We start from the raw sequence: 12588 nt of genomic DNA on the forward strand, positions 1-12588 counted from the left end.
GATGGAACGCTATTATGTTGTGTGTGTCATCTAAATGCAACAATTATTATGATCAATAAGATTTTAAATTAACACGGTTATTTTTATTACTAAAATTATATATAACGGGATATTTATCATGTTGTTTAACGAGTCTCGTGAACAAGACATTCGTAGATAATGTTGAAATATCGAGCTCCACCAAATTAAAAAAAAAACGTGGTAAATATCCCTCTTTATATACTTGTAGTAATTATGATCAATGTAGCATAACTTTATGGCTATTCACAATGGTATTTGATGATTTTAATGCTTGTTTTCACAAAAAGCTAATTAAAGAATTGTTTTGTCTATTATTGACCAAATATTACGTTCCAAACAAAAAAAATTACACCTAACATCACATGTGTGAAGTAAAATTGATATTCCAAAAATATAAAATTTCTTTCGAAGACCGAATGATAATTTAAATCGTTGATTGTATGAATTCGTAGTAGTGGTTTCTACTCTGACATTTTAACTCAGATAAAAAAGTTATATTTTCAAACGCAGCACTTTAACGACTAAAATAATAATATTATTCGTATACAGCGTGATCGCAATGTTTGATATCTTCAATAAACTATCAGACTTGAAGATATGATGAGCGTTCTGTTTTCCATTTTTCTTTAAAAGATTTGACGATTCATTTAGCTTTCATAAACAAAGCCAGAGTTGGCGCTCCACTTTGCAATGCTGTTAAATTGCTATTAGATTACTCCATTATTTCAACGTTGAAGTTCGTTCGTCCTCCCTGACAGTGCCGTCTATATTTATGCCCTTTTACTTTTTGTGTATTCATTTCATTTGAGAAATTAAAGTGTGATATAGTAATAGTTTTATGTTTGTTTATATTAACGAGCGAGACTTACATTAGTTGTATAATATCAGGATCAGATTTGAGGCCCTGTGGCCACAAAGGTGTGTAGGCCCTAATTATTGTTTTACCAATTAATTTGAACTATTTCATTTTTGTCTGTAAGACATAATTTATTAACTCTTAAAATAGTATTTAGTAATATTATTATATTTTATCGATGACTAGATATTTACAAATATACTAAATTAAAATTTTACCTCGTCGGAATCTCTATTGTGGAGGCCTCTGGCTTGTGGAGACCCCACGGCAGTTGCCTTGGTTGCCCTCCCCTAAATCTTGCATAATATCACGTATTACATCTATCCTCTCTCCTTAGTCATAAACAATAGTAACGTTATATGCTCTCCAAAAATGGTAACCATCTGACAAGCAACTCTAGCATCACGCGCGCACCCGACTTCCTGTTACACACTTCCGTCCCGTTTCATGAAATCACTTGTGAGTGCGAGAGCGAGAGGTAAGATATATCGCATTAATAGCCTAGTTTTCGCCTGCAGCTGCGTCCGCGTATTGGAGAGGTGAAAGTGTCGTATTCAAAATTTTGTGTAATGTATAAATTCATATTGATCGTAACGTGGCACGCCCGGATGGAACAAAGTTCCTGTCTCTATTTATTATGTATTAAAAATAACAGACACAATGAAATAAATTTAAAAAGTTTTGAGAATAATCAAATGACGATAAATAAAATTGTTACGAGTATTAAGAATCCCGTTTGAATTAAAACAATAACAAAATAGAAATAGTTCAAATTATGTTATATAAAACAACTTTAATAGAAAAAGACTGAGAGAAAGAGAGGCAAGGTCATCTGGAGTATAACGCTTTTTGCTTACGTGACACTTTCTGCCAGTTCACTGAACAACTCCGTTCTAATAAAAAAACCGGGCAAGTGCGAGTCGGGTTTTTATCCTATACTTTTGCTACAAGATGCTTCTTGCTAAATTTCAAGATGTCACGTCAACTGGAGGCACTGTATAGATTTTGATTCTCTTTGCAAATGTACGGGAAATTTGACATAAACGGTGATATCTTTTGTTTGCGTCGACTTAGAAGTTTAATCTTTTCACAGCTCTCTGGGTCTGCGGGGCTCATTATTTGGTATTAATTCCAACTTTATAAAATGATGTTTTCGGAATAATAAAGAGACGCATAACGATGTGATCTTATAGGGTTCCTTTTTCCTTTACAAACAGTGAAACCAAACAAACTCACGTTCACATTTATAATATTATATTATGAGATGAAATTATGAAAAAAATGAGTATTTTCAATAGACAGAATACGAGAAAATTTTAGTTTCAGTTACTACAAGTAAAATTATATTATATTTAACTGATGAAATTATGACAACAACGCGACGAAACTTGCGTCTAGTTTAAAATGTGTCGAATTAATTTTTGACACATGTCTTACTTACCCTCACATCGGAGAAGCTGGTGGAATAAGCCTTTCCTTTAACGGCCTTACACCAACAGGAAATTTAAAGTTGTTACTTTTTCATTTCTTACAAAGAATTACGAACGCTGACTCAAATATACTGTAGTCCTTAACAAATGGATCTCGAAAGTAAAACGACTTTGCACTGGGTGGAGTCTCGCCCAATCCTTTACGCTTCTATTTTGAATTCTCTTCGCACTCCCCGAGTACTCTGTAATCAGTCTTGCAGCGTCACTGGATGGCTTTTACCTGAAATTGCATTCCTCTCTTTATTTATGTTTCATGTAGGACTACAATTTATTGATAATAATTTATTTGTATTTAGAACAAATAATATTTTTAAATAATAATAATAAACGTTCTAACAAATATAAAAATAATGACGGTTACATTTATAAAATGTTCGAAGGTTTTTAGGTTATATTTAAAATAGTAAGACGTAATAATAATAATATATTCTTTATTATATCAAATTCAGAATGTAAGTAAAGTGAAAGTATCGAAGGTACAGAATACTTGAGACAGAATATAATTTAAAAACTATGTTTACTTTTAACCCATTCCAATCCAATTGTAAAGATACGAAAACCTTAGAAGCCAAGATGGCGCAGTGGTGCGTTTTAGTCGATGATTGAGTTCAGACCATTCAATTTCCCTGTGCTTAATTTGTGTTAGTAATTCATCTCGTGCTCGGTGTTAGCGAGGAAACCTGCATGTGTCTTATTCCAACGAAATTGCCACGTGTGTATCCCCCGACCTGCGTTGGAGTAGTGTGGTCATAGGCCAGCAGTTAGATATTTGCAGACTGTTATAGTTGTAATTAGACAAATATATTAAAAGCTATATTATGCACAACAAACAGCTCTTAAATGGAATAATATTTTAAATAAGTATTCATTACTGATTATAGCAATTATAATTTTACAAAAAAAGTTTCGATACCAAGTGCTTTGATATTCAAAACGCAATTTTTTCCCAAAATCCATTCATAAGCACTATGGTAATTTTAGATCAAGAAAATTTCATTTATACGTTGTCCTAAATAGGCTATTTTTTAATATTTAGAAAGATGTTTAACAATACAATGTTCTGTCACGCTCACTACCAAATTCAGCGGTACGCTATCACCGCCGCCGTGATATAAGCGACTATTATAACATTTAGTATGCACAGTGTGTTCCGAAAGGATTATAGGGGGACGAGGGGGGGATACACCGGAAAGGTGTAATACCAGCTTGTACGATGTTACATGCAATTTATGTTACGTTTAGTTCATAACAAATGCTATTACGTTGTGTTAAAAAAAGTGGTCGTCGTGGGATTCCTAGCAGATATGTGTATAATTATCAAGAACTAGGTGGTGCCCGCTGTTTCGCTCGACTTGATTGGCTGGTTTTTGGTATAGAAAGTAGCCTTTATTTTTCCTAAGGGTTAAACATCATCAAATTCTATCATATTTGTTTCAGTGGTAGTCCTTAAAGATTAACAGACAGACGGATAGACGAATAAAGTTACTTTTGCATTTATAATATTAATTAATATATATATATTTATTATTTTATTAATATATATTATATTCCTCTCTCTGGGGCCCTGACCACCGGTGGCTTGGACCCTGTTCCCGCCACTGGTTGGCCTCTGTATTTTATATTTAAAAATGTTATTATACATGAGTAAAAATTAATTAATATATATGACGGAGAAGCATGTCCCGGCTTGTTTTAAAAAAACATGACGTCAGCATTGCTGACGTCACGAATGTCAGGGTTTGGATTTCTATCCATCCTCGAAGGTGTGAAATTATACTCAGGAAATATTCTTCTCTTATTTATTCCAAGCTTAGAAGGTCCGATCGCTCCGGCGGCTCGAACAAGCCTCCCGATACGATCCCGATAACGCCTGCCGGCGTTCAGCCTTTTATAACAAAATTAGGTGGGGGCACTATTCACTCAATATAACAACTATTTATGGACGGTAAAATATTTCAGACTATTTTAACATCTTAAAATTGACTAAATATTATTAATTGATATTATTATTATTAACTAGCTGACCCGGCAGACTTCGTACTGCCATAATCGATAAATAAAAAAGCTAAACTTTCGTATAAAATAAATTTTCAAACAAACAATAGGAATTCGTAATTAATAAAAAAAATGCTTGTTATAAATGAGTTTTTATTATTATTATTTTCAATTAATTACATGTGTAATTATATATTACACATGTAATTAATATATAATTAATTATTATATTTTATTTTTGGACAAATGTATTTGTCTTTAATGGATCACAAATGAAAAGATACGCCAAATTGCTTTGTTGCTACCTACATAGCGACCCATCTGGTACTGTGACACTTCATAATTTGCATCGGTTTTAGCGAAGACGGCCATATTTTTATCGCTAACATTACGTATGTCCTTTAGACTTCACAGAGTTACAATGTTCTACATTAATGTGAGTTTCAAAAGCTTTGGACAATATTGGCGAGTATGGCACAATCCAACGATTGTCTACGTCAACATTTTGTCCTTTTACCCTCACAACTACCAATCGACCATTGTTCGCAACTGATCGCCGACCATACAATGAGTATCCATCATTTTCCGTGATGGTTTCAGCATTCAGGTCTCTTGGGAATTACTTGGAACACTTGCCATCGACCATACAGTTGAAAACTCTGCAAGGTATAGATCTATAGTTTAGATACAGATAGATACATGGGTATCATGTGTTTGGTAACTACTGCATGCAATTTTGGGTCAACATAGCATTTATAATTAATGTAATTTTCTGATCGAAGCTGTCTTTGGTTCAAACGGATGTATGTCAATCGTTCAGTCTCAATTTTGACATGCATTTCAACTGCAAACTGATGGAAAAGCACCTCAGAATATGATAATAATAAGATTCACCTTCACGGATCATGAGTCTTTATGAATAGAAATTCATAGCAATAACTTTTTGTGGGCACCTGTTTGGCATCAGCGCCTGTTACTTGTGTAACCATTTTTATATTAAAATGGCATCCATCTTCCCCTGCCAGACGATCAAAGGAGATTGTAACACATCATAAGTCCTGTGTGTTTCAGATTCATGTTTTAAATCATTATTCCGACGATGAAGCACAATATCTCTAGATTGTAAATTTTCTCCTACAATGACAACATCCACTTCGTCAATGGTGAGCGAATTAAACCTCCTTGTGTGTCATCGGCCTCATCGGCATCGGCTCATCGGCAGGTATTTTATCAGCTCGAACAACAATATTATGGCTTTCGGATGGCATTCGATCCAATGCTATTTTGAACATGTTTACTAAATGTTGTTCCGATGAAGAAAATATTGTAATTCATGGACAATGTTTCTCTTCACTGTTGGATTGTGAGCACAACGCTTACCAACTTCCGCATCTGAATTGCCCATAAAATAAATTTGTAAAAATAGATGATCTGCATCTGGTAGTGGTAATAGCGCCCCCGAAAGCGAATAAACTTGTCCTTGTATCGGTAATTTTTAAAGATTTGTATATAATTATTTCTAATACATATTCCAATACAATTCCAACTTGAATATTATAAAAAACTATTATAGTATAATACCTTGAAAGTGGGCGTGATGTCATCTGGAAACAGCTGTTTTATTTTGGAATGTTGGCCAAGAAGTGTCAATCAATCAATCAAATCATTTCTCATCCCAGAAACTAAAGAGCGTAAGGGATCTGGTGGTGCGACCAATTGTGGCAATTTTACTTTGCCTCCAGCAGATTCACCACTGTATTGTAACATCTTACAATATTTGCCAATTATTGTCATTTCCCCAATTTTTACCGATTGGTCTTCACAATAATCTATTGCTGGATCACAGTGGAATGCAGGATCGTTTCAGAATGACAGGAGCACTGAGTCTGCGAGATCTCTCAATTTCATTATGTTACTAACATTTAATTTTATATGACTATTTTCTCGATCTGTTTCTGGTCATTAGTACGGTTAACACGTGAAGTAGCTCTTCGCATATTTGATTGACTGCGACGACCTAAGTCAGCTCATGTTCTCCTCAGCATCGTAAACAAAGTAAGAAATTTTCTCGCACACTTTGCGGTAAAGTGTCATTATCACAAAAGTAAAAAAAAGAGCACATCGCAAAAGATCACCGAAGTAAAAAAAAGTTCTCGCGCACGTAGTAGTAACCGTCACTCACAAAGATAGAAGCAAAGAGTATAATAATATATAGGGGGATAGAAGGATGCAGAATGCACTCTTTGTCATAAGAGGAATCAATCGACAATAAAGGTTCGATCTATTTGTTGGTTGGTTTGTTGGTTACCATGTTGCAAAAATATGATTATGGCGTCGATAATGACATCGATACCGAGCATTGATACTCAATGTTTATTGAGCACTAAACATCGATGTTAATTGATGACAACGGTGTTCTTTTGTAAACTTTGCGTCGTCCTAAAGGGAAGAAATTATTAAATTTGAGAAATAGATGTAACCATGTTTTAAATAAACCAAAATCAATTTTAAAACATCTATGTTTTATTGTCTAACATCATCATCGACCATCCCTATTTCTATGGAAAAACAAAGTTGTTTTTATTAAATTCCTAGCATTATTATCATACGTACTCACCTTCTAAACCTTCCCTGGACTTCCACAAATAATTCAAGACCAAAATTAGCCAAATCGGTCCAGCAGGTCTCAAGTTTTAGCGAGACTAACGAACAGCAATTTATTTTTATATATATAGATTGATGTTTCAATTATTAAAATAATTATTTTCGGGCACATGGTTTTCTTAAATATGTGATTTTCCGCCGACAATATATGTTATTACGTTTTTCAATTGTGTCATGTCCTAAATAAACATTTTCTTTCTTCCGTCCTTTCTTTCTAACGAATTCTTAGTCTTGTTTAGTTACTATATATACTGATACTACAGTCCCTCGGCATATCCTACTCTAACATAGCATTCTGCCGCACTATCAAATAATATATATAATAAAGGCAATGCGATTAAGACGTAGACAATTTTACTACTTTTTACTAATTTAATATAATCTTAACAATGTGAACTTCGAAACTGGTGGTGATGCAGTTCTACTTGACTGTTTTGACGATATTTTTGACGACGGCGTCTGACGTCACCTCTGTAAATCGTTTAAAAACTTAAGAGCATTTATTCATAAAGCGGGCACGCGTACCGTCATGTACTCACGGATTCGCGCGTAGCTTTTCATGATTATACTAATATATTATTTAAAAAAAAAGCAAGGTTACGCTACTCGTAGTCATACATGACAGCATAAGATTATATAACATTATGTCTTTGTCGATTACATTCGAAGATGCACAGGTAACATTAAAAGTGTTCGTTTTACTTCACTACTTTTAGACAGCACGGAAGACTTTCATGCGCCTCATCTCCTCAGTTGTGTCATATTGCCTTCGAAATATTAGTGTGACAGCAAAGGCACACCAGTATTCAGTCCAATCCCATAGGCATATGCACAATTGATTTAGTTTCAAATAAATATTGCGAAGTGTTCTTTTTTATCATGCCAATACGAGCTTACAAAGATACCCGTGTTCAAGATATAAAATGATGTTCTTTGAAAGCGAGTTTTTTTTTCCGAATAAAAACGCAGAATTCACAACGAATTTCAGCGCTGACTGTCGTGTTATTTGTCTGCTTGTAATGGTTCCTACGGTTGAACCATTTGAATGTAGAATATTCCGTAATAATAGTTGACGGATCGCTTTTGAAATGTAAAAAAGTCAACTGTTTTTATAAAATTCGTGGAACTAGTTATAGTGTAGGTCGAAATACGACCATTATTATTATTTAAAGAAAACATATGAATTTTCACAGTCGTACATTGATTTTTCTTTACTCGTTTCCAATATTTTTTATTAATAAAAGCAATACACTAAACAAAAATAATATATCGCTTGATAGACAGAGAACAAAAAGTTACTTAACTTTTTTGTCTTTGCGTATCGTATTATTATGATACGATACACGTGTTCGGGTGTAATAACCGAAAATTGCAGTACGGGGATGTAATTGTTATAGTTGTTACAGTATATTTAGACAAAAAACACACATGTAATCGTTAACGGCGAGGTCCGTCGTTGATAAGGCGTCGCGACAAATTAACCGCCGTATGGGAACTCTGTAACAGCCCAATTTGACCTCATATTATATATAAGATATTATTTTCTTTGTTAGTTCAGTAAGTATACCTGATTCCTAAAACACTTGGTTAAATAAATATTGAGCAATCACCAATGAATTATTCTTATGCTGAAGCAATAAAAAATGAGTACTAAATACGTCACAGTGTGAGAATCTGATGGTTTTACAAATTTTTTGCATTTTCCCATCGTACGAAGTTTCTTCACCCATACATCGATTTTCTAAAACAGCTTAAAGGAAACTTCAAGAATCCTAGTTTATATTTTTTGTATCATCAAAGCATTTAAAATATTTTTAAATGCAAATAAAGGTTCCGGAAGCGATTGCGGTTTTTTAAGACCACTGAACACTTAACGGTTTCATTTTGCACAATTATGAAAGAATTAACTCGAAAACTAAACAATTATCCAAATCAACAACTATCTTTATATTTATGTATATTTTATAATCCCGAACGTTCCAATTCATTATTAATACGGAAAGTCATATGACTTTATTCAACAATCAAAATACTTTTCAATAATAAATAAATACATTGTTTGTAGGACGCTCCGTATTAACTTATTTATTTACTAGGCTTACTAACTAAGTTATTTAGTTATATGTAAATTAAAATAGCTAAATGTAGTGATTAATTATTTATTTATAATGAACTGGTTCTGGCTTCGCTCGCGTTTTAGGGGTCGTCAAGTGTTGCTCTGGGCGCGAAAGATCAACAGACAAACGGACAGAGTTACTTTCGCAATTATAATAATAATTTATTAGTAAATAGTACAGATTATTTATTATTGACTCATTATTATTATATTATCTTATTGATTTGTTATAAAATTTGCGTTAAATAAGGTAATTTATTGAAAAAATAGGCAAACATCTAAGTGGTTACGGTGGCTGAATTGTAACGTTTAATAAATTAAAATATTTTTATTTAAATAGATCTTTAGAAGTATGAATCAATCCTTGCTATCAGAATAAGTATTCTATCGAGAACAAGCAAGACACAAAATAGTTACTTTTTTTAAATAATTGAATATATGTATGTACTTAAGGCGGGCAAGCAGGTATTATTATTAAAAAAAAAGAAAATTCAAAAGTGCACACACTGAATCGAATAAAGAACAATTCTGTTCACTGCCGAATCTCAAATTTAAAGGAAAAAAATAGACACATTAAAACAAATCCTAGGAGCCAAGATAGTTCAGTGGTCAGAACGCGTGTCAATATTTTTTAACTCACAACCATTGCACCACTGGATCATAAAACCACTGAATTTAACTTAGAGCTTAACTTGTGTTAATCATCATCTCATATTCTCATAACAATTTAAGGAAAATATGAGGTACATACATGTTATTCTGCCACATGTGCCTACAAGATATTGTGCCAACCCCCAGGAGTAAGTGAAAAGTACATAATTGATCTCCATTAACTACTTTGATTCCGTGAACTAACGAGAGAATAATAATAAAACTAGTCGCCGAAAAGAGGCGATAATTTTTTTTACGATCCTGAAGCACTTTGTTGCTTCACATGAGTCGTGTAATTAACAACGAATCTTATACACAATACGATATAACGACGTAGGAAAATAAATATATATTTAACGAGCTGAACCTGCGTCTGTACCCGCGCGAAGTTTATAAAACTTTACCTATAGCACACATTCCGTCACGCCAATTTTATCCCCTTTAGGGGTGAATTAAAAAAAGCAGCATATTTTCCCGGCACTTAGACTATATCCACACTAAATTTCAATAAAATCGGTTCGGCCGTTTGAGCGTGAGGTAGGGTAGGGTAGGGTAGATGTAGCAGACAGCGTTACCTTCGCATTTGTAATAGATGTGCCAATATGGGTTACGCTCAGCACAAAAGATCGGAATTTTAATAAAACATAAATGAATATTTAAGGTTGAATGTATCCTAATAGTGATATGGTCAAAGAAATCAATGTTAAACGAAAACAAATTTTAATACATCGTAATAAAGTTAGTTTTAGTTTGTCGTGTATTTAGTTGACATGAAACTTTCACAGACCGCGAGCAGGTGAGCTGAATTCGCCAGCGCCACGGTCATGTGAGCATTTGGCAGGAATCCAGGCCAACTATCTAGCACAAAGTGCTTTCAATATTAGCATACCTAATTTTTTATACAATGACATTTTGAAACAAATGTTGCCGGAAAAAAACAATTGCTTTGATAATATTTATTTTTATTGTAACATTTCATATTTTAGTATGGATGATAAATTGTGATGATGCCCTCAAATGTGATGATTTGATTGCATCACTACAAATTATAAAATAATGTCTTCCTCGTCTTTGTGTGTGTGTCTGCCTGTCTGAATGCGATAAACTCAAAAACTACGGAACGGATTTAAGACACATGGTTTTCAGTAATGGAAGGAGGCATTCATCAGTAAAGCTTAGGTATTATTTGATTGCTTAAGATGGCGGAAAAATTATGTCAACTAGGACCTTTACAATATCAAAAAAGTCAAATCAATTCAAAATATACTTTATTCAAGTAGGCTTTTACAAGCACTTTTGATTCTTCATTTAACAAACTATTTTAATTAAGCTATCATCGGTTCGGAATGTAGATTCTACCGGGAAGAACCGGCAAGAAACTCAGTAGTACTCTTTATCAACATCTAAAAATACAGTAATGTTAGTTAAATACAATTATATATGTATGTTATGTCTCCTGCCTGGAAGTCAACAAGCATTAACTCCACGCTTCTTTATCATCTATATAATCTTGTATCGAATAATATGCCTTCTTTACCAATGTATTTTTTACAAATGATTTGAATTTATGAAACGGCAAGATTAAAAATGTCTGCGGATAGATCTCGTAAACCAATAGAGTTTTATTCCCGTGTAAAACCGGGCGGATAGCTAGTGATATATATAATTGGTGATGTCATTAAGTAGTGTTAATAACTGCTGAGATTCTCGTTGATTATTATCAATATAATTTACATTCTTATACTGTGATAGCTTTGCAATCATTGAATTGACAATTATTATACTCCATATTATATTGATGATGATGATGATATGATATGATATGATATGATATGATATGATATGATATGATATGATATGATATGATATGATATGATATGATATGATATGATATGATATGATATGATATGATATGATATGATATGATATGATATTAATTGATATGTAATACCATTTTACAATACGAGTAAGACCGTATGTAATATCCGTACGTTTTTATTCATTCCACTCACGTTAATTAACATTTTAATTACGTCTCTCTAGAAAGGTTCCGTAAAAATAATGTGACTAACGTAAAAAAAAGGACGCTCAAAGTATTTTGCAGCGTAAAATACAAGGGCGTGACAAATTTGAAGAATAACAATACAACAATAAAATTACTACGTTTTTTATTACGAAATTCATTATAATAACTAGTGTTCTGTTCGAAATTCAAATGTAAGCATTATTGTAAATATGACGAAAACAGGCATAAAATTGATGATGTATTTAAAAAAAATTAAGCATATCGGAACTCCATGATGGTGCTTTATTTGGAATATTTGATCTAAAATCTACGGTTAACGTTTAAGTTTGTTCTAGTCACTGGGACGGCATGGCTCCTTTAAATATTTATTTGAATACGTTTAGCATTTAATGGTAATAATTAAATATATTGCAGTCAGTTCGCATTAGTCCAAGCTTCGAATTGATAGCATTAAGATTCTATGGCGAGATAATAATAATAATAATATAATAAATATTGGACAACATCACATACATTACTCTGATCCCAATATAAGTAGCTTAGCTGACGACGGTACTACAAACACCCAGACCCAAGACAACATAGAAAACTAATGAAATTTTTCTACATCGACTCGGCCGGGAATCGAACGCGGGCCTGGGGGTGGCACACTTCTCGACCAAGGAGGTTGTCAGATGGCCCAAATATGTCATGGACTTTTTTTGTACAATTTTAGAGGAATTATCACCATGCTTTAATTTCTTATCAATTATAGAAGATTTCAGTAGGT

This window comes from Vanessa atalanta, chromosome 10 (assembly GCF_905147765.1).
Source record: "Vanessa atalanta chromosome 10, ilVanAtal1.2, whole genome shotgun sequence".
Lineage (NCBI taxonomy): Eukaryota > Metazoa > Arthropoda > Insecta > Lepidoptera > Nymphalidae > Vanessa > Vanessa atalanta.